This window comes from Protopterus annectens, chromosome 9.part0 (genome assembly GCF_019279795.1).
Source record: "Protopterus annectens isolate FY-2018-M chromosome 9.part0, PAN1.0, whole genome shotgun sequence".
In the NCBI taxonomy this organism is placed as follows: domain Eukaryota; kingdom Metazoa; phylum Chordata; order Ceratodontiformes; family Protopteridae; genus Protopterus; species Protopterus annectens.
Window position 1 is genome coordinate 94307291 of NC_056743.1, and position 21271 is coordinate 94328561.

Here is a 21271-nt window from a genome sequence, read left to right on the forward strand (position 1 = left end):
ACCAAAAAAAGCTGACTTCTCCAAAGGAGCATCTAGTAATTTAGCTTTAATATCATCAGGTAAAGAGCTGTACTTAATGGAAGGTCTAGCTACTTGTGAAGAAGCCAAAAGAGATCACTTGTGTTTTAATCTCAAGTCAGAAAGATGAGCAAGAGTTTGAGAAAGCACAGCCAAGGAATACCTAGCCATACGAGTTTGGTAATTTGTAGCTCTGATAGCTAGAGTACAGGAGGTATAAACCTTTTTACCCAGTCTCTCTAGAATCTTGCTCTCCTTACTCAAAGGCAAAAGTTTAGCAGAAGGAGACAGTCGTGAAGATTTATCAGAAGCTATAGAAACAACTGCTGGATCAGCAGACACACATTTGTAGAGAAACTTGCAATAATCAGGCACCTTGTAAAACTTATCTGGGCTCTCGGGAGCAGGAGCCTGGGACTCTGGAGTCTTAGAAGAGAAGGAAAAAAGCATCCAGGACAGCTGGGAGGACTGGAGGCACTGCAGAAGGAGAGGGAACCTCCATCTACAACAGGTGATAATACCTCTTCTGTTCATCAGAAACCTGTGAATAATCCCATTTGAAGAACTCCCTCATTTTGTTGATGGTTTCACCTAAGGAAATCTCTTCTACAAGGGGGATCTCCCCATTAGATTCCTCCTCTGGAAAAGCATATTCCAGAAGGGATGTAATTTGATGGAATATGTTAGAGAGCCTTCATCCGAGGAAGAGTCATAACTATCTGTAAAACTAACCTGGGTCAACTCCCTGAACAGGGAAGGAAGTTAAGAAAGCAACAGGAACGGATGAGGAAGGTTTCACAGCCATCAAAAACTTGATAAGACCCCTGGGAGAAAGCACCCCAGTCAGACTGAGGAGCTGTGGGAACATGAGAAATGTTTCGTTTTCTGTTTTTTCTTTGCATGGATCTCTGCAGGAGGAGAAGCAGAGGAACCCAACGTAGGCCTAATGTCTGGAGTAATCAGAGGTAGATCCCTAGCAGAAACGGTAGGAACGTCCCTAGGGCCCTCAAGCAGAACAAGCTTTGGTTTCCCCATTCTGCCCAAAACGGACATCTGCCCTACCTTTATGGATGTGCCAAGATCAGATGCCTTAGTGGATTCCGGTGAGGTATCCGCAAAGGAACCATACCCGACCTCCGAACGTACCAACAGGTCTTCTCTGATCCCAAGGGATACATCAGGAGTAAGAGACTTTGGCCGGCTAAGAACTTGCTGTATTCAACTGGACGTATAAGAGAATTTAAGTACCTTTATCTGCACTTTTTTTTTCAAAAAAATATGGCTTGCTAAGAACTTGCTGTATTCAACTGGACGTATAAGAGAATATAAGTACCTTTTATATGCACTTTTTTTTCAAAAAAATACAGTATTTAAATTGATTTTGACTGTGTTGCAAAAATATTAACTGAACTGGAAGTTTTGACGCTGCTCTTCAGTTAGTCCCACCCACCCTTTTTTTGTTTTGGTGTTAATCTAAGTGGCCTTGAAACTGCCCGCCCCTCTTGTAAATTTGTGTTTGGATACTCCTTCTGGGCCCATCTCATTTGCTCACTCAACTGAGTGCAGTGAGATCATATTCTGATTTCAGGCACTCCTACTGTGTACATCTGGGAAACAGAAAAAAAAAATTTTAAGCTCGTTTCCTGCCTTTCCTGTTAAGTGGTATAGACTATTTGTAGGCTTCTGAGCCCCCAAGCCCTTCTGTGTTGTAGTTTTTTTTTTCTTATAACTAGACAGTTTTCTAGTTTCAGCACTCAAATCTGTTTCTTTGATGTCAGCACTTGTTCAGGAAAAAAAAAAATTCATCTGCTTTTACTGTAGTTGTGTTTCTACCTACTTTATTTTACGTTTGCATCATCTTAAAAGTACTCAATTGTATTTATTACTGCTTGGTGTAACTCATTCTAAGCCTTTTGGTTTAAACACTTGGGCTTCTGACCAGTTGTTTTGCACTGAGAGGGTTTGTGGTCTGCACTGTAGTGGCAGAACAGGTAGCTTACATCCTTCTAGGTTGGGAACTGCTGACTGAGGGCTCAGTGTCTGGTATTCTAAAAGTGTATTAATTCTGGTTTAAGCACTTGGGCTTTCAGGCCAGTTATTTTACATTAAGAGGGTTCGTGGTCTGCACTCTTGTGGGAGGAGAGGCTGGACTCTGCCCTTCTGAGCTGGGAAATTCTGGCTAAAGGCTTATAGTGCATGCATATCTGATCTGCTTCTTACTGAAGTTGGTGCGCCTTGTTTGCTGTGGCATAGACTGGATTCGGGCCTGCTGGATCTAGCTTTGTTTGTGTAACTTGAGCACTAATCCAGGCATTCTCTAAAGTATTCAACTGTATTTATTACTGCTTGGTAGTAACTTGATTAAAGTGTAGCTATCATTCTAAGTCTTTTGGATTAAGCACTTGGGCTTCAGACCAGTTGTTTTACATTAGGAAGGTTTGTGGCATGCACTGCTGTGGCAGGACAGGTAGCTTTCATCCTTCTAAGTTGGGAACTGCTGATTGAGAGCCCAGTGTCTGTTATTCTTAAAGTGTATTAGCTCTGGTTTAAGCACTTGGGCTTCATGCCAGTTATTTTACATTAAGAAGGTTTGTGGTCTGCACTCTTGTGGGAGAAGAGGATGGACTCTGCCCTTCTGAGCTGGAAATTTCTGGTTAAAGGTTTACAGTGCCTGAATATTTGAACTGTATCTTACTGAAATTGGTACACCTTGTTTGCTGTAGCATAGACTAGATCCAGGCCTGCTGAATCTAGCTTTGTTTATATGCTTGTTGTTTGCTTGTTATTTGTTTGCTTGTTATTTCCCTGGAACGCTAATTCCACCTAATACGCGGCTTCTCAGCACTTCTGTGGATCACTAGTGATATCTGCATTGCTTACTGTACTTATTTCCTTGTTTCACTTGAAAGAAAGTTACTGTTTGTCGTTTTTGCATTTAAGTTACCTGTAACACACTGCACTTAAGTTACCTGGCACTTGCTCACTAAAGCAATTATACAAGTCAGCACTAAAAATTAAAAGCACTACACCCTCACTCCCCACTGGCCCTTGTTTTTAATTAAGGAATTCCCAATATTATTCTAGCATGTCCAAAGGTCAGTTGTCAATCTCCTCTCCGGTCCAGCTGGTGAATCTGGGAATCTTGAGGCAATGTTACAACTGCCTCATGTACACAGACAACCCTCTCCTCCTCCCAACAAATTCCAACACATGTGAGAGATGCAACCATATAGCCAAACTGGAGGCTAAGCTCTCTCAACTCAGTACTGGCATAACCAGTCAGGAGGAGAAGGAAACCACACTCACTACAATTCCAGTCTCACATAGACCTACCACGACAGCAAACCAAACACATAATCACACAAAAACATACTCAGAGGCTCTAAATAAAGATTTGCCCAAGCAGCAGAGACCTCCAAAGCAGACACCCAAGCAACCACTATCCCAAAACAAAACACGTGCAACACATATCTCACAAAGCCAGTGTGCCAAACAGTCACAGCCCTTAAGACTAAATAACACGCCTGATACACTTGTAATAGGTGACTCCATCGTCAGGCCGACTGACGTCCTGCTCACCAGGCTGAACAAGGAGAGGGTCACAGTGAGCAGCCTGTCAGGTGCTAGGATCCGCCACATAACACAAGCACTCAGGTCACTCCAAGGCAAGTACAAATATGACTCCGTCATTGTCCATGCCGGTGTGAATGACCCGAGACGTACCTCCCTGGACTACATGAAAAGAGACATAAAGGAGCTCTCTGAGCATGTAGCCCAGGCTGGTATGACCCTGACCTTGAGTAGCATCTTACCCTCACCAAGAATGATGCCACAATATGAAGACAAGATGATCAATTTCAATAATTGGCTTAAGTACTGGTGTCATTCAAAGGGGATCCAATGTCTGTCAGCTTGGGATGATATGCTCGACAAGCCACAATGCTTCGCTAGGGACGGCTTGCATCCATCACCCCTGGGCTTTCGGATATTGGCAAAGGCTCTTGCTACCCCCACAGTGCCTTTTTTAGGCAAGGCTCAAAAGACAAACCCACCTCCATAGGTATCACAAGGGATAAAAAACTAAGAGTAATGCTACTCAACGCCAGAAGTCTAAACCTCAAGATGCATGCACTCGAAACTCTCCTTAGCATGGAGAACATCGATATCTGTGCAGTAACAGAAACCTAGTTCAGGGCTCCCGAGAGCACCCCAGCACTACCAGGTTATACCTCATACCATGCTTTTCGGCCCCAAAACTTGGACTGAACCACAAAAGGAGGGGGAGTATCGATATTCATCAAAGATACCCACACCTCCAGGTTGGTGGCAAAGCACAAAGCATCAGAGACTATCCATGTGCAACTAACAGTGGGTAAAACTGCCTTCCAGTTTACAGCCTGCTACAGACCACCCTCCCAAACCCAGGAACCCCACTCGGCCTTCCTGAGAACACTGGAAAATATGAAGGTCTCTCCAAACACCATTATATTGGGGGACTTCAACTACCCAAACATAGACTGGGAGCATTACTCTAGCTCCAACACCCTAGCCCAAAGGTTCCTAGAATTTATAAACTCAAATGCTATGGAACAACTTGTTACCACTCCCACAAGAGGAGAAAACATACTGGACCTGATCATCACCAACATGGGGACTCTATGCTCCAGACCAGAAGTGTATCCCTCACTGGGAAGATCAGACCATAAACTAATCTCACTGGATATTCACATCCCGACTCCACTCCCTGCCCAGAAAACCACAGTGAAAAACTTCTCTAAAGCAAATTTCACACTCCTCAAAACCGAGGTGGAATCCTTCAAAGCCCCCGGGCCTGTGAAAAATACGGCCCAGACCGCAGAATCCTTTATAAACGCATTCTATGAACACCTTCAGGAATGCATGGATCATGCGATCCCAAATAAAACCAAGACTCAATCCTCCAAAGGCAGACATCCTGTCTGGTGGACCCCAGCCATAAACAAACTATACAATAGAAGGAGGAAGCTACTAAATGAGAGAGCAAAATCCCAAAAAGGGAAGGCATCACTGATCAGTATTAGCAAAAAACTACGGGCAATCATAAAATTGTCTAAGGCCAGCTTCGAGAGAAAAATTCCACAGGACACTAAGAATAATCACAAGGCTTTCTTTAGTTATGTTAGGAACCTGGGTGGTAATTCCCAGATATGCTCAGAATTAGTCCAAAATGACAAAAAATTCACCGAACCCACAGACATTGCCAACATCCTAGCTGACAGGCTCAGGGCAAACTCCCCCCCCCTCCCAACCAAAAGGGCAAATATCTATCCCAGCAGAGTGCTGCCCCCTGACATCTCAGACGCTCAGGTAAGAGCCGCCCTTTCCAAAGCAAAAAACACAGCATCAATGGGACCAGACGGTGTCCCGGGCTGCGTCCTACATGAACTCCAAGAAGAGCTAAACCCAAACATAAAACTACTGTTCAATCTCAGCCTTACTACAGGATATGTGCCCAAAGAGTGGCGTACAGCAACAGTGGTCCCCTCTCCATAAAGGTGGTGCCTCAACAGATCCTGGAAACTATCGCCCCATAAGCCTGACTAGCTTGGTCTGCAAAGCTATGGAAAGGATCACCATGGACCTCATAAATAAAGATATTGGGGACCTACAGACACTGGATCCTACCCAGTTCGACTTTAAGGGAAGATCCTGCCTCTTAAACCTGGTTGATTTCTTTGAAACAGTCACCAAGGCCATTGACGAGGGGAAGGTGGTCCACACAGCCTACCTGGACCTCGCAAAAGCCTTCGATACAATACCCCACTCGGGCATTATAGATAAGCTCACCAGCTTAAATATAAACCCCTATGTCACTAGATGGATTGCAAACTGGCTCAAGGACAGAACCCACATGGTTAGAATTGCTGGAGCCATGTCAGACTCCAAACCAGTTACAAGTGGTGTCCCACAAGGCTCAGTCCTGGGACCTCTCTTGTTCGGTATATATTTCTCGGAGGTACAGGCCAACACGGAAGGACTGTGGCTGACCAAGTTCGCAGATGACTGCAAACTGGGTGCCATAATCAACTCTCCAGCCGACACAAGCATCCTCCAAAAGGGCTTCATAGAAACAGACAACTGGTGCCAGAGCCATGGCCACAAGCTAAATGCCAAAAAGTGTATAGTCATCCCCTTTGGCAAAAACAAAGTGCCCACAAATTACCACAAAGGTGGTAATCCATTAAGTACAGAAGAAGTAATTAGGGACCTGGGGACCCAAGTTGATAGCAATCTCTCATTTGACAACCACGTAGCCAAAGTGGTTAGAAAAACATTTTATATAGCCCACCTAATCATGAAGGGATTCACATCTAGATCAGGGGAAGTCATCGTGCCACTTTACTCATCCCTCATCAAGCCCATAGTACAATGCCCCTTTTGGGATGTACCTTACCAGACACCTGCAGCAACTGGAAAGACCCCAAAAGTACCTCACCAAGAGGATCAAAGGGCTCAAACAGATGCCATATGCTGCCCGGTTAAAGAAACTCCAGCTCTACTCAGTGGCATACCGCCTGTTCAGAGGTGATCTGTGCCTGACGTATAAAGCCATGTCCAACCTGGAATTAATGGACATGCTACACCTCAGAAAATCCAAATCCCATTGAGCTACGCGCTCGAGAGACTTGAACCTCAGCACTGAAATAAATAGGACATGCTGGAGGGACATATTCATAACCCAGAGGCTCCCTTCACTCTGGAATAAAATCCCAGTCCAGGTTAGGCAGAGTCCCTCATTGACTCTCTTCAAGAGGAATCTTGATGAGTGGATGGGAGATCGTAGGTTTACCCCGGGTATCACTTCTGTGTCACTGTTAGACAGAGGCACAGTATACTAACCTCGAAAAAGGGCATAGCAAAATAAATTTAAAATGGGTGGCGAAAGCCAAACACATTCGGGCTAGGCTTATAAATGCCCTAGGGCAGATAGCCTAGTATGAACCTATGAACCTATGAGACGCAGCTGAAGAGGATTCAATTGAGGTCTAAGGTTTGCTACCCTTCCTCTTCAAACTTGGCTCAGCCAAAGGACACTCAGAACTCTCCATAATGTCTTTAGCTCAACGTTTAAGCTGCTGATTGTCCAGGTAGAGATTTAATGCCGAAAGTCAGCTAAGCAAGGTCTTAGGCAGAAAGGCCTGATAGATGGAACAGGATCTACAGTTGTGACTAGACCGTAAGCAGAAAAGACAAAGGTCATGGCCATCTTTATGTGGAATCTGCCTTCCACACATACACTTGCCCTTCCAGAATGACATGAACTAACAAAAAGCAGTAGCAAGGAAATAAATCCCCAAAAGGGCACTTATCTGAAGCAGGCAACGCACGGAATCAGACTGCAGACAGACAAAGGGGGTCAACCTTCATAATAGCAGCAGCAATGTTCTGAGGATTGTACATACAGATGTCATTTTATGGCTGACACTGTCTGAACATACATGGGACGTCCCATGTACTTGCAGTAGCTAAAAGCTGTTGTACATTGGCCGGACGTCAGGTGGTTGTTGGGCAGAAGACTACCCCATAGGTTAAGAATACTGCAACACTGAATAGAAAGACGTTCTCAGTTGCATCTTTCTTCCCCATCACACCTGCAATATTTGCTGTGTACCTGAAGAAAATTCTTTGGGGTCTACTTGGTGATTAAAAATACCTACGTAAACCCTTCAAAAGCAAAGATTTAAATCTCCTAAAGTTAGTGGAATATATGTATGACTTCCAAATATGCAACAGTCTCTTTGTGACTTGCTTATCCATTCCCTCTTCCCAATCCTTTCCAACCTCCTGACTGATTCTTACAATTATGCAATATTTTGTATGCTCTCCTAATTACTCCTTTTTAACAGCAGCTTCTTTTCTAGATTCTACTACAAACATTACCAGTGATGGTCTTTGCTTAGGATCCCCCATTTCTTTCTCTCTGCCTATACTATGATATCAATCCTTGGAAAAACAAAGTTTCACGAGTTTATTAGTATATCAATCCTTGATAGGGAAGGCAATCTCTATCCTGCAGTCCAAATAAATTCTTGGCCTCTTCCCATATTACTTTACCTCCTACTGGTTCTTTCACCAGTTTTCTCCAATAAATTCCAGTCCCCTCATTCCTATTTGCTGTATCCCTAATTGCAGTCATCCCTATCATGAGAATCTCCTTTCTCCATTCACGTTGGCATAGTTTTTCGAACACTTTCTGCTACAATATGAATATAACATTATGCATGGTTATCCTTGCATATCTACATCCAAAATGCCACTCTTTCCTTGTTTCTTGAGCTTCCCCCTTTCATTATCATCCTTTTCCACCATCAATTATAGGTTTCTGCTTGTGCTATGTATAGGAGCCTTAACTGTGCAGCCCTGAAATAACCTTTCAAAATCAGGCAATCCCAAACTACCTTGTTCAATTGGAAGAATCAACTTATCCCACTTGACTCTTTCCTTTCTCCCCTCCCAGATAAAAACCTTCCGCTCTTTAATTGCTATCCACAACTTCTCTGGTTGGTAAAAATATGCCTAACAGATGCATAAAATTTAAGGGACTAAACATTTTAACTGCTTGTAGCTTGCTATCCATACAACAGAGCTTTCAATTTCTCAGTTTTTGGATTACCTTTTGTTTAGACTCTTCCCACATACCCTTAGTTGCCACACCAGAATCATTTTTAAGCTATACTACCAAGTACTTTATTTAATAATGTTCCACAACACTGAAATGTTCTTTTCTGGATTTACTAGGAATAAAACAATATCATCTACAAATAGAGCCAGCTTTCCTTGACCACCATACCAATTATGTCCTTGAATTTCTGAGTCTCAATTTCTTTGCCATTGGTTCTAAATGGAGTGCAAACAACAAAAGGGAAAGTCGACACCCCTGCCTGGTTCCTCTGCTCAAACAGAAATTATCAGAGAGGAACCCACCCACTTAAACTTTTTCCCCTCCAAGCTCTCATCTATCCTCCTAATCAACCTTATAATTTTTTTTCAGGGAATATAAATGCTTCCACTGCCCGCACATGAACTCTCAAGCTTACTATGTCAAAATCAAGACCCACTATCAACAGTATTTTCTCACATTTGTGCTGCACTTGGCTTTGAGAACTTCAAAAAGCTCGTTACAGTTCGGGTTGTGAATTCACAAAAGTAAATGTTAGGGAATAAGCTGTACATTGGAGAACACAAAAGTTAATGAGGAGTGTAGTTATCGAGGTTTACTAAAATTAATGCTTAGGAGTAGGGTTAAAAGTTTTGCCGAGACCGAGTGTTGAACAGAAGCTAAACTTCTGTAACAATCTTAGATGGGGGAACCGTTACATTAACAAACATTAGATGAGGGCTCACTTATTCAGAGCTTCTTTGTGCCTGGCTTGGACAGGACACCTGTGACTACAAGACTTGAATTGTTTATAAAGCCATCTGGACCTACACACACACACATATATTTATATATATATATATATATATATATATATACACACATATATATATATAAAACACGCAACATGTAATTGTCCATGTGAGAAGCAATCCGTGTGTAGACCTAAACCACACAATTCTAAAGATTGACCCTGAGCTTTGTTGATGGTGATTGCAAACGCCAATCGAATTGGGAACTGCAATCTCTTAAATTGAAATGGCATATCCGTTGGAATCATAGGAACGAGAGGAATGAGGAAATCTTCACCTTTGAAAGGTCCTGTCAAGATTGTTGCTTCTATGACGTTGCTCATTAATTTTTTTTTTACTGCAAACCGCGTGCCATTGCAAAGCTTTGGCTGGTTGATATTTCGCAACATGATAATTGGCACGCCGATTTTCAATTGCAGTATGTACGGTGGCATCCCTGGCACATCGAATGAATTCAAAAATTCTGTTGGATAATGAACTGCTTCATCTGCTTCCACAACAGTGTCGACGGACTTGTATGTGACTGCCTTGCATTGAATGTTAGACTGAATAATATTGTTAAGTTCGTAGACATCTTTGTTCTTAGCCACAAGAATAGCTCGTTCAGTCAGTCAATCGTGATTCTTATAATTGTTTTAAATATTGGGAAATAATTTTTCAACCAATTCTTCTTTTGACATCACTAAATTGCATAAGTTATGAGGCAATGAAATTCGTCCTGAGGTCAGATCAACCAGCACCTTTCCATTCCCAATTTCCAGCAATTGATGTGAGAATATCTCAGCTGATCGATCATTTTGCAGCTGGACACGCACACTTGTAGTTAATTTTAACGTCTTTACGTGTTGCCACAAAGTACAGTATTTCAGGCAAGCATTTATTTCATCCGCTGGTGTCGATCGAACAGAACGAAGCAGATCTGAAGCTGCAGAACGCGATCGCCATGCTCGCAACCGTGCATTCTCCAGTCTGGCTGCACATCGCTCTGCTGCTTCCTCGGCACGTATTTGAGCCATTCTTTGTCTGTTTCGCTCGTTCGCTGATGCCCGTTCTTCCTCAGTTTGATTTGCAATTACTCGTCACACTGCTTCCGCTCAGAGAGTACGATGACCTAAGTTTGATCTTCTGCGAGGCATTATTTGGATGAACTAAAGCAGATCGATTGCACTGAAAAAGTAAGGTTATAACAAAAACATATAAAATTGCATATTTGTATACAAATATATAGAATCCATAATAGGTATATAAAAACACTCGCGTATTCGAATGCAACATGTGCCATCTATATAGTAGTAGGTATATAAAAACACGTGCATATTCGAATGCAACATTGTGTGAAAATTTCAAAGCAATCGGTGAAGAACTTTCGGAGATTTAAGATCTTGAACAAACGAAAATTTACATTGATATATAGATATAGATATAGATATAGATATAGATATACACACACACACACACACACTTTTTTTTTGCACTTGCTCAGTTTCAGTGCTTTTTAACACTTCTGTGCTGCTTTTATTGATTTTGCTGAATTTATCATAGGTTTTCAGCCTGCACTTGTTAAAGAAACATTAGTTTGTTACTGTCCTGCTCGTAGGTAGTTCTAACAGTATTCTGATATTTCCTAACCTCCTCTGACACTACAAAAGCTGTTTTGAGTTTGACAAAGTTGTCCCGAGTCTGCCAAAATATTACTAAGTTTTTGTGTGTTGTTAAGTTCACTAACCCTGAGAAATGTTATTTCCAAGGATTCCTGACATTGCAGGAATTCTGACTTCTGTTGTAAAGCATTTATCTGATTGGCCTGAGGGTTTAACTCTGCAAAAGTCTTTCATCCTGCTGGTATAAAAGCTTCACATTTGTGCAATGTGCAAACACAGTTCCCCATGCTTGCATATAAGCAAACCTATCCAGTTTAAAATTCTTTATAGGAAATGGTCTCCACAGTCTCCCACTGTTTACAGCTCCTCGAAGAGCTGGCAGTTTGTTCAGACGGTGATACCACTGCAGGTCATCTAACAGTATACTACTAAACACTCTCACTTTGACCCTTAAGTGACTTTCCCCTACTCCTATCCATCTAAAAATTGTTTCCCTTGCCTTGTATAGCACAGTGTGAACAAACCAAACAGAAATCTGGAAAAGCTGCAACACTTTATTCCGGTACCTCGGCTGAATGCCTTCAAAGGAATAAATACAATACTACTTGTTGCACCTTATATAATGCTGTGTAACACCAATTGATGTAATTAAATAAATCACAAGAGTTAATAGACCCATAGAATTAAAGAGACACAGTGTAAAAACATATATCAAAAGCATGAAACACTGTAAATATATACAAAAAACACCTCAAAAAGACATACTACTAAATATGGAGAATATTGATCATATAGTAAAGATTGACTTCTAAATTCATACCCCTTGGTTTTAAAGTACTAAATTTTAGAATAAACCTGCTTTCCAAATTCAACAGATTCTGTAAATAATTCCCAGTATTGTAAAATTCAGGCTTAGCAAGGGCACAAAAAAATAACTTACATTGCGAAATGAATTAAAATGTTCAGAGATTGGGCTATCAGTTCTGACGTTTCGAATATCACCTAAGTGTTCTAAAACACATGTTTTTAGTTGACGTTTAGTCTGACCAATGTAAAATTTAGGTTGAACACAATCACAACCAATTATGTACACTACCCCACATGATTTACAATTAAAGTAATTATGAGCAGTGTATTTGATCCCATTAATCAAACTACCCGATAGATTTTTTACTTTTGAACAGATCTTACATTTTCCACATCTAAACATACCATGTGGCAGATTGTTATTAATGATGCCAGACAAAGCACGATTTTTCAATTTTGATTTCAAAATTTCCTTTAAGTTGGCATACCTGCCATAAGAAAAGGATACATAATTTGGAAACAAGTGACCAATCTCCTCATTGTTACAAACAATTGGCCACAAAAAATCTACAATGTCTTTCAGCATCACAGAAAAAGGGGAAAATTTTGTGACAAAAAATAAATTGTCAATATTCACACAACTAGCCTCACCATCCCTAGATCTTTTCAAAGAAACTTTCTTTAAAATATTACCTCTTTTGTTAGGATTTAACAGTCTATCTAGACTTTTACTAATTAAGCTTTCAGAATAGCCTCTCATGGACAGTCTCTGTCTAACATTTTCAAATTCCAAATTCCAACAACTACTCTCAGAAGTGTGTTCCTTAGTGCATTTAAACTCCCCAAATGGGAGTGCCTCAATTAAATGGGCCGGATGAGCACTACTCGCATGTAGGAAATTATTGGAAGCTGTGTGTTTCTTAAATGGTCTAAACTGGACTAATCCTTCTATATCTACATACAATAAAATATCCAAAAATTGGATTTCACAGTTGTTCACACTATGTAAATTCCAAACCAAATTTATTTTGATGTAAACTAAAAATAAATTAGTCAAACTCCAATTTACTACCTTTGCAAATGAAAATCAAGTCATCAATGTATCTGTAATAAGAGACAACTTTCTTCTGAAAGACGTCTAGGGTATATAAGAAACTAATTTCAAAATAAGACATAAAAAGGATTGCATAAGTGGGGGCGAAGTTAGCCCCCATAGCAGTCCCCTCCTTCTGAAGAAAGAATCTTTGTTCAAAAGTAAAGTAGTTGTGGGTTAGAGCAAACTCTAAAAGTGAAATGACAAAAGAGGTCCGGGGTCCTTCTCCCAAGATTTTACCAATAGCCTCCAAACCAAAATTTGTCTTAATACTGGTATAAAGGGCCTTTACATCCACCGTAGCCCAGTAAAAATTGTCTTCCCATTTAAAGTTTTGCATTAGGTCACAGTATTGGTTAGTATTACTAATATGGGAACTTACATTTTTTAGTTCTTTTTTCAGAATGCTGTCTAAAAATATCCCCACATGTTCCAAAAAACCCCCACAACAAGATACAATTGGACGACCAGGAGGGTCTTGTAGATTTTTGTGTATTTTGGGAAGTGCATAGAATGTAGGGTCCTTAGGATTAATAATGAACAATCTTGTCACATCCTTATTATTAAGGAAACCTAGTCTTTCACCCCTTTCTAAAAGATCAAACAATTCAGAATTAAATTGAGCAATTGGGTTATGTGGTAACTCTATATAAACACCGTCATCACACAAAAGATCATAGTTCATTTTTAAGTAATGACATTTATCCATTATAACCCAATTACCTCCCTTATCTGCTGTACAAAAAATATATTCATTGGAAATTTCTTTCATTTGCTTCAGTGCCAACCACTCTTGCTTTGTAAGATTAAATCCAATAAACTGTTTCAAAAACAGCAGATACTCAATCTCAACCTTTTTACACAAAACATTTTCAAAGACCCTTAAAACAGCTGAATTTTTAGGAGGACAAAAAGAACTGTGCACAGGCAAACGAGGCACAGTTAATTTTCCACAACCAGTAAAAAAACGTTCAGTGCTCTCAGAAGTATCCACAGAATCAGAACTGGCCTTCATAATAATATCTGACTCAAAATAACCACTACTCTCAGCATTAAACTCATATATAGAAAGATCCATTAAAGGATCATCCATCATGGATAGATCTTCAGTACTGATGGAAACATCAGCATCAACATAGCTATCGTTAGCATTAGATACAAGATTTGGGTCCTGCATACTGTTAGAAGTATTTTTGAGTTCAAAAAATACTTTTAAATAAAGTTTACGACAGAAACGTTTAACGTCTAATAATAAATCCGAAAGCGCTGGTACTTTTGTTGGTACAAATTTACTACCCTTATTAAGTACCTGCCGCATATCGGAAGTGACAATAAAATCACTCAAATTTACAATATGCATATGATTACCAGAAACATGAGTCCCAAAATCAACATTGTACCTACGAGTTTCTGTTTGGTTTGTTCACATTCGTTTGCAGTTTGGTTGGTTTTGCTTGTATAGCACAGGCCAGATTCAAACCATTTGAATCTAGACTGTTTGACATCACTGTACTCTTAAACCAGCCATCCTACATTAAGAGGGCCCTCCCTGCACCTTTCTGGCATTCGTGCGTAGCTCAGGACCCATCTGAATTGTGGGCTTCTGGAGAAAGGCTAAGTTTGGGGCTTTCCCACTGGTAGTTGTGTTAAAAACTGTTACAATTTTCCTGTATAAAAGCCTCGCATTTGTTCATTGCTGCACACTGTGCAAAGGGGTTTAGCAGTGTCTTGTATAAATGCAAATGCCTAGGAACACTTTTTCCCTAGAGACCTTCTAGTATAAACCCCCAAGCTTCCCTGCCGAGGAAAGGGCAACTCAGTTGCACTCTATGCAGCGTCCTCATACTTCTCATCCACAACCTACTATACACCCACTACCTTTGCTACTCCAAGTCAAACTAGCCCACTATTTAAGCCAAAGTCCCCAAATCCATCTAACCCACTTTCTTCCCAAATACCACATTTGGAAAAATCCTACCACAATGGAAGTCAGTTTCCCATCATTTCTCCTGACAGCTCGATTGACATGGGCATCCTGAGGCAATGTAGCGATTGCTTCATGTATACTGACAAATATTTACTTCTAAAGTAAACCAACACTATGTGAGAGATGCAAATACACTGTGGAATTTGAGTAAATTCTCTCACGCAAAAACAAACAAGACAGCAAGCAGGACTTCAGCATACATGCTTCACCTCTCACACAAACCTACATGTGGAGATACGCACTAAAAGCCTACCAAAAGAACAGAGACCTCCCAACTACACTCACCACTAACCAAAAGGAACCCACTACACACAAAAAAACACACGCACGCGTCTCAACAAAAGCCCCTGTGGCAAAACACATCATAATGTCTTGGTCATAGGTGATTCCACAGTAAAACATACAGATGACACCCTCATCAGACTGAAAAAGGTCACGATCAGCTGCCTATCAGGTGCTGACAAATCACACAAGCACTCAAGTCACTCAGCAAGTACCGTTATGACTCTATCATAGTCTATGTTGGAGTGAATGACTTGAGAAAAGGTACACGACGAAACTCTGCGTCCCAGACAGATATGTCCCCTAGCCCTAAGCAGTATCCTTCCTTCACCCAGGATGGATGTCACAATATAAACAAAAAATGCTTGACTTGAATAAAAGGCTTAGCTTCTGGTGTCAGTCCAGGGGGCTCCAGTTATCTGGCAGCCTGGGAGAATACGGTAGACAGACCTCACGGCTTTGCTAGAGATGGTCTGCACCTGTCCCCCACTAGGCTTTGAGATACTAGCAAAGGCCCTGGTCTCCCCATAGTGCCTTTTTTTGGCAATGTCAAAACAACATTTTCCAATGCAACAAAATCTAATAGAGAAACTTAGGGTCGTGCTGCTTAAATGCTAGGAATTTAAACACGAAAGTGCACTCCCTGGAATCACTCTTTACCTTTGAGGATGTCGAAATTTGTGCAGTTACCAAAACATGGTTCAAGGCTGATAAGAGCACCCTGGCCATTCAAGGCTACAATGCTCAACACATGTTCAGACCTCAAAATAAGCATGAAGGAACCAAAGGTGGAGGTGGCTCTTAACTTCATTAAAACCAAATACACTTCAAGACTGATCAAAACAGCATGACTCTCTCGAACTACTCCATGTCCAATTAACTATTGGTGCAGTACCATACCACATTATTGCTAGCTATAGATCACACATCATGAACCAGTATAACCACACCACCTACCTCGATTTACTGGAATCACTCACCATACAGCCCAACACCTTAGTCATGGGAGATTTCAACTTTTCTTCCATAAACTGGGTCACATTACTGAACAGAAAATATGCTTGCCCAGAGGTACCTGGACTTTAACAAATTCTCCGACCCACAGGGCAGACTCTGACCCTGCCCTAATGGATATGCTGCACATCCACAAGTCAAATAGCACAACAGTCACTCAATCTAGGGATCTTAACCTAGCCTGCGACATTAAATCACAAACGAACTGGGCTAAAGTGCTCTAGCAGCAAAAACGAAACCAAAACCACCCAAAGCACTTGGAAAAAGCCCACGACTCTTCTTAGTGTAGTTTAAAGTATTCATTACTCAACACACACAAAAAATAAAAAATATATAAAATCACCCCTTCGGGCCTCTGTATATATAAACAAATACTTCCTTAAGCAAACACACAGCATTTCGTCAGATGAAAATGCATACATAAAACAGAACTCTATTTAAATAGTTTCTTGCTTAACTGATAGAGAAATTTTATGTATTTTAAATGAAGAAAGTGTCATAAGGATTTCTGCCAATGAAATGTCCTTATCAATTAAGCAAGAAAGTATTTAAATGGAGTTCAGTTTTATGTACGCATTTTCATCTGAAGTCTGATTGCAGATGAAAGCGTTTATGTTTATATATACTGAGGCCTGAAGGGGTGATTTTATATATTTTTTATTATGTGTGTGTGTGTGGAGTGATAAATATAGTTTAAACTACACTAAGAAGAGTTGGGGGCTTTTTCCAAGTGCTTTGGGCATTTTTAGCCTGTGACATTAATAGAACATGCTGGAGAGACAGATACATCTCCCAGAGATTACCACCACTGTGGAACAAACTTCCAATTCACATGAAGCAGAGCTCCTCACTGACCCTATTCGGGAGATGTCAAATTTACTTATCAAAAGGAAGGTGCCGGCTTCACAAGTAAACAAACAAAAAGCACCAGTTCCACAACGATAAGGCTCAAAATAAAAGTAGAGGTTTAATAGGGCTCCTGCCAAACTCAGTAGACACAATACAATACGCTGTGTAAAATCACATCAAACGCAAGCCTTCTTCAGATAATACAAACACATAAAGACACTTGTCAGTTGTTTAAATACATTTGAATATAATTGGATCAACACATCAACCAATGAAATAAAAAGATTAATTAAGTACTTAATGATAATTGTAAAAAAGTAATAGACTTAAAGACTTAAAGACATTGAATCTCATTGTATAGAAGTACAGAATAGGAAATTTGGTAAAATTGAGAGAGACATGTATGAATATAAAAATAAGCTACAATACCCTAAACCTAAGTTTTGGAATAAGAGGGTTAATTTAGATTTGCAAAATGAAAATGAGCAAGATGTATTACCAAGCAGTCCTACACATATAGATGATGACATTGATGTAGAAGAGTTTCCCCACGAGATCTGAGAGACTGATGCAGAAGGACCCTGTAGATTACAATTCAAAAAACTACACACGGAGGGGGGGGCACCCATCTTGGAGGCACGAACAGTGGAACCACTACTAGGGATTGTGAATGAAGGTAAAAAATGGACATACAATGATTTCAATATATTTAATTACTCAAATACCACACTCACTACCACACATTTTGAAGTTTTTTCAAAAGGTTTTGGGTTTATACCACAACGCAGGACTAATTTGTTCAAACTACTAGTGGATATAAAACTCTTTACCAGAAAGAAAAACTTGGAAATATTTTTTAAGGGTAACAGTACTACAGGCACAAGTGATGAACTAAGACGAAGAGTACATTTAACCCCCTTTACACCCCCAGTTAAGAAACTTTGAATTAAAAGTTGAACATGAATTGAGGAAGTCTTTATCACAGCATTACGTCCGTCCTAATTTATCTGACAATGAAGAGAAAATTTTGGAAACTGTGAGCAAGGATAGATCTATCAGGGTTATGAAACCTGACAAAGGTGGGGGCTTTCATGGATCGCTTTGTGTATGAAGGAAAATGTTAAATATTTTGAATAACACAGACAAATATAGTAGGACCTCTTTGAATGAAATACACATAGCATATAGTAGGATAAGGGAATATTGCAGGACCTACTACTAGAGGGATCTATTGACCAAAAACCTTTAATTTTCTGACAGTATCAAAACCTAAAATACCCTGCATCTTTGGGATCCCGAAGGTGCACAAAGATCTAAACGACCCACCTCTTAGAGCTATTGTCTCTCTGAAGGATCTATAACTGCACCCTTGCTAAATACATCAATGTGAAAATTAAACACTTGGTAAATGAGAACAAGAACATTTTAAAAGACTCATGGGATTTTCTTAGAAAATAGACCCCTCCATGTATATGGATACAACAGGATTTGCCACATTGGACGTTGTAGATCTATTTACTAGTATCCCACATGAAACTGGCTTAAAGTGGTTTGAAGAGATGTTGTTACCTTTAAAGAGTATTTCCCAAAATGAATTTACCACTATTTTAGTTCTTATGGAAGTTGTTTTAAAGTACAATTTTCTATTCTTTGAAGGTGAATATTTCAGGCAGGGTGGCTGGTCTCATTGTGCACCTACATATGCAAACATTATTATGGCATACTGGGAGAACAAATACATTTTGATTCCTAGGTTTCTTGACAAGTGGACCTTGTATTGTAGATTCCTTGACGATTTGTGTTTCTTCTGGAAAGGTACAAAGGATGATTTTGATATATTTGTTGAATACATCAATGAGACCACACACTTTCTCCAGTTTACAATGAATTTTGACACCGTGTGTTATGTTACCTGGATGTTAACATTACCAAAGCAAATGATCTATTTGTTTCAAAGGTACATAGAAAGGAAACATTTTCAAATACTTACTTGCATTTCTCCAGTTCCCACCCGTTTCACCAGAAAAAGTGTGTTGAAAGGGCAACTAGTCCTAATATGTAGAATGACCTCAGATGATGAAACTTTTAGGAGAGAATGTGAAAACTTGTATAAGATGTTTACACAAAGAGGATACCCACACATTATTTGAGGACATTAAGAATGAAGTCCTGATGGGAGAAAACTAGATTTGCACCTATACTTGGTAAGTCAGAAGTGTTGGCGGAACACACCCGGATGGTGACCTAAACGATGGGTTTGTTTCAGGTCTCATCACCACCTGTCAATCTAGTATAGTGAAGAAAATATTTGAAAAGGAATGGGACAACTTTTCCCAAGTATCGGACCTAGGTCACATTTTTGAACATGAAATTAAATTTATTTATAAGAAAGGTAACAATATAAAAGGTATTATAGAGACTGGTTGTAAAGGAAACACTGATAAAAAGAAGAAAAAAGTTGGGTTTTAAATGTGGTGCCTGTAGGTATTGTTCATATTTAAAAGTAGGAAACAGCTGCCATTTAGTAGCAAGGAATAAAACTTTACTATGTGAATCCTTTGTTAATTGTAACACAAAAGGGATTATTTATATCGCCTTGTGTAAAACTGTAATGCTTTTTATGTGGGTAAAAGCAAAGGAGAATTAAACAAAGGATTTACGAACATGTATATGATATCAGAACATCATGCAATAATTCCCTGTACAAACACACATTAACCTGTAAAGGTTCTAGTTTTGAATTTTTGTAGAAGTGGTACCCACTGACCCGAGAGGGGAATGTGAAACATTACTGGAGTACAGGGAATTATTTTTGGGATTACCCTGGAATCAAATAAATATCCAGGGATTAATGACATGGTGTCCTTAGCACCTGTTTTAAAATTAAGGGCAGCTAAACTATGATATGTTAATTTTAGAAGTATTTTTAAGAAAAGTTTTTAAATCACATTATACATGTATTTTTTCTGCTTATTCCTTTTAAACATTGGAAGTTGCAATATCAATTCTGACCAGTAGAGTGTAGTTATTGTTTACTTAACAGCTTGTAACTTAAAGGAAGGTTTTTTAATTTTTAATTTACAATTTTAATGAATGAGGTTTTAACTCTCAATTTTAACTTTGAATGAGATTCAGATAAGCATTTGCTAGAATTGACAGTGTATATGGCTTGTTTATCCAGTAAATAGGTTTTATAGTTACACTTTGGCACTGTAAATGGCACTTTATTACTTTTTTACAATTATCATTAAGTACTTAATTAATCTTTTTATTTCATTGGTTGATGTGTTGATCCAATTATATTCAAATGTAGTGAGATGTCAAATTTACCCCAGGAGGTGGCACCCATGTCCCTAATGGACAGGGGTAGCCGGTGTTGATTACAGACCCACTCGGTTAATAAATTTGTTCTGCAAACTACCCAAAAAAGAACAAACGGGGACACTTGGGATTATCATGGCTAGGCTTGTAAAGGCTCCAAGGCCACTAGCCTAGTAACCTCCTATGAACCCATTATGTTTTGCTTATTTCAAACTATGTGGATTTGGTTCCTTTAACTTCAATTTACATTTAAAGCAAAAAAAAACAATTTAATGCTGAAAGAACTTACTGCTTATTTTCCATAGGCACCATGTCTTTTTTTTTTAAAACTTAACAGGGCTTTTACAGAAAGGTGATTCTTGGACAATACACACCTTTAACTCTTTTGCATGTTACAGGCATTTATAGTCCACCCTATTGTCGTCAGAGCCAAAACTTTTGTAAAGCTACTGCAGGGCAAATTGCCAAGTAAACATTTGAACTGTCTAAAATTAATCTTAAATCACTACATCCCTTCAGAGTCAGCTAATGGCTGTTCAGAATCCTTGAAGTTAAACATGCCTGAACTGGTAGAGTGTCACTAAGGGAGTTAGGCAGGCCTGAAGTATTTTGGACTCTGTTTGGAATACTAGTTATAAAACAGGTCAATTCCCCACCCCTAGTTTCAGCTAAAGTATCTTGCTCTTGTTAAAACTATGCAACCCTCCATTAGTGTTATTTGGTTCGAACAAATACAAGGTACATATCAAACTTTCTATATGGCCAAATGCATTAACGACTGGACAAGTACAACTAACATGACCGAAGTTGATTTGCATTCATACTACAAAAAACACACAGCCCTGCCAG

General features: G+C 39.7%; 1 protein-coding gene across 1 annotated transcript in view; it reads right to left on the reverse strand.

The window, feature by feature from the left end:
* Window positions 1–21271, reverse strand: part of AMBRA1 (autophagy and beclin 1 regulator 1) — a gene marked incomplete in the record, with an annotated part of 1868076 nt that overhangs the window by 1773002 nt on the left and 73803 nt on the right.